Genomic DNA, 2,756 nt, shown 5'->3' with positions numbered 1-2,756 from the left:
TATCATACTCCCAATCATTATACAGAAAGCACCAACGGTTTTTCCATGTGTAGTATGCCTTTTTCTTACCATACACAATACGCTCTCTCTCACTCCGACATGCACACTCGGCATAACCAGTGCATGATTTTGCTGGGCGCATCTTGTAACAGTAACGCCACTGATGGAAGGAAGGCTCACACAACCCACACTCCATCCAAATGATATAAAATCCAATCAAAGTATCCCAGAAACCAGGATTGAGTTGCCCAGGTGCATATCCGATCAAAGATAACATCTTTTGCAACCACGGATGTAAAGGTAGTCTCACCCCTAAAGTCAGTAATATCTGGGTGTAGAACATAACATGACCCTGGGGAGGCTCAGAAGGCCATTCTTCATCATGTACCAAACGTATCCCTACACTATGAGGGATATTACATGACTGCCTTAGCGCCTCAACCTGCTTCTCATTATCTAACAAGTTATTCTTTAGATGGTCTGCTGTGAACTCAGAGCGAACTATGGGTATGGCATCAAAAACAACCCCCTCACCCAACGCCATGGAGGAAGAACTAGCAATAGCTAAAGTTTGACGGTTGGGAAGATCATCCAATGTTTCTCTAGTACAGGACTCTAACAAAGACCCTGAAGACTCCGACATTGCAGACTCAGACTTAGAGCTAAAGCTAGAAGAGCCCTCATCACTAGAACTTCCAGGCTCTGACATCTACAATAAGAAGAAACAAATTCTATCACTACATGCATGATCAAAACATAAGGAAGTTCCTATATTACCCACATGAAGATGGTGCAAAGCGATGCCGGAACCCTTCTCAATCAGAAAGCAATCCGTCTTCCACAGTCACTACAAAACAAGCAAATGAAGACCGTGTCAAGCGCCAAAAAAAAAAAAAAAAAAAAAAAACAGCTTCATCCAAAAAGCTTCACCCCGAAAAGCTTCACCTCCAAAACTTCACCCAAAAAGCTTCATCCAAAAAGTTTCACCCAAAAAGCTTCACCTAAAAAAGCTTCACCCAAAAAAAACTTCACCTCCAAAAAGCTTCACCCAAAAAGCTTCACCTAAAAAAGCTTCACCCACAAAGCTTCACCTAAAAAGCTTCACCCACAAAGCTTCACCCAAAAAACTTCACCCGAAAAGCTTCACTTAAAAAAGCTTCACCTACAAAGCTTCACCTAAAAAAGCTTCACCTAGAAAGCTCCCTCTACATACTTTCACCATCAAAGCTTCACCATCAAAGCTTCACCTAGAAAGCTTCATCTACAAAGCTTCATCTACAAAGCTTCACCATCAAAGCTTCACCTAGAAAGCTTCAACACCAAAGCTTCACCTACAAAGCTTCAACACAAAACCTTGCTCCAAATAAACAAATTTTGTTCACAAAACCCAAGATGCCCTTGAACTTGTACAAAAACACTTGGGTAAACATAAACATTTTTTGTTTTACACCCACAAGGGCCCAAAATCTTCCTTCTTATTTATTCACTTATATATGTTCCCAAACATATTATAATAGATCCAACAACAAGCCAAAGTCCCAGGTTTCTTAATGGACAAAAGTACAAGCAATTCATCAATAATGAAGGTGCTACAAAAATTGGAATCTGCCCCAAAATAGAAATCCAACCCAAGAGACTTTTTCTCTCTCTCCCTCTTCCGCCTCCTTTCATCTATCAAATTTCTGCAACCTCTGCTCTTCTCCAATGGAGCTGAATTTTGGACACCCTATAGTTTTTGAGCATATGAACAACTTTCAAGAAGGAACCATTTCTGTTTGAGCGACGGAAATTAAAGTGTTGAAGCTCCAAACATGACAGTCGGATTCTTGCAGATTTCGAAGCTTCTGTGATGTTTCGAAGATCTGGAAATATTTAACCATTAGTTCATTCTGAATTTTTGATATGTTATGAAAGAGACGATGAGGAACAACTTCAATGAAGAAAGAATGCTGATCTGAACAATAGGAAATGGAGTTTCGAAGCTCACAACAAATCTGACGGGTTGACAGAAAAATAATAACCAGTCATTCATCATACCTGAATTTCTTGAGTTATACAGCTCCGAGGGATCTCAATTTTGGATATGTTGTAGTTCACAAGTTAAGGAACAACTTCGATGAAGAAAGTATGTTGATCTGAGCAAGAGAAAATGGAGTTTTTGAAGCTCACAACAAGTCTGACGCGTTGATATACAAATGACGAACAATCACTCATCATACCTGAATTTCTGGAGTTGTACTGCTCCGATGGATCTCCAATTCGGATATGTTGTAGTTCACGAGCTAAGGAACAACTTTCATGAAGATGGTTTTGCGATCTGAGCCACAGAAAATGGTGTTATATTGAAGAAAAGCTAAAGGCAGACTAAAGGAAAGCAAAAATGGTAAAGCAAAGCAAAAGAAAAGCTAAAGGAAGACAAAATCATGGCACATGATAATGAGTCATACCCTACCCCTCATTGGATTCGAATACACCCATCCTCCAAAATCATGACAAAGGCCACATTATAGATATCTATACAAACATTCCAAAGAAAAAGGGAGGGAGTGTAAAAATAAAAAAAAATAAAAAATAAAAAGGGCCTAGGCCTCCACTTCTTTGGGCCTAACACATCTTCATAACAAAAAAACAATATATGAAGAAAGAGCCCTGGGTTACTACTTCGAAAAGAAACAAGTGAAGTTTTCCTACTCATGATATTGACTACTAGCTAGACACCTCATTCGGCAGCTCTCTTCGCCTGAAGACTTGGGGGA

At 39.6% G+C, this 2,756-nt stretch overlaps 1 long non-coding RNA gene across 1 annotated transcript; it reads right to left on the bottom strand.

The window, feature by feature from the left end:
• Positions 1-1,457: 1,457 nt before the first annotated feature.
• Positions 1,458-2,441, bottom strand: LOC139195321 (uncharacterized). Its single transcript, XR_011580135.1, has 3 exons — positions 2,220-2,441; positions 2,038-2,135; positions 1,458-1,862 (listed from the first exon to the last, which is right to left on the bottom strand). It is a non-coding gene; the product is annotated as an uncharacterized lncRNA (long non-coding RNA).
• Between the last annotated feature and the right edge of the window lie 315 nt (positions 2,442-2,756).

Source organism: Malus domestica, chromosome 04 (assembly GCF_042453785.1).
Source record: "Malus domestica chromosome 04, GDT2T_hap1".
Lineage (NCBI taxonomy): Eukaryota > Viridiplantae > Streptophyta > Magnoliopsida > Rosales > Rosaceae > Malus > Malus domestica.
Note: the sequence above shows the minus strand (reverse complement) of the source record. Positions and strands in the feature narration are given on the sequence as shown.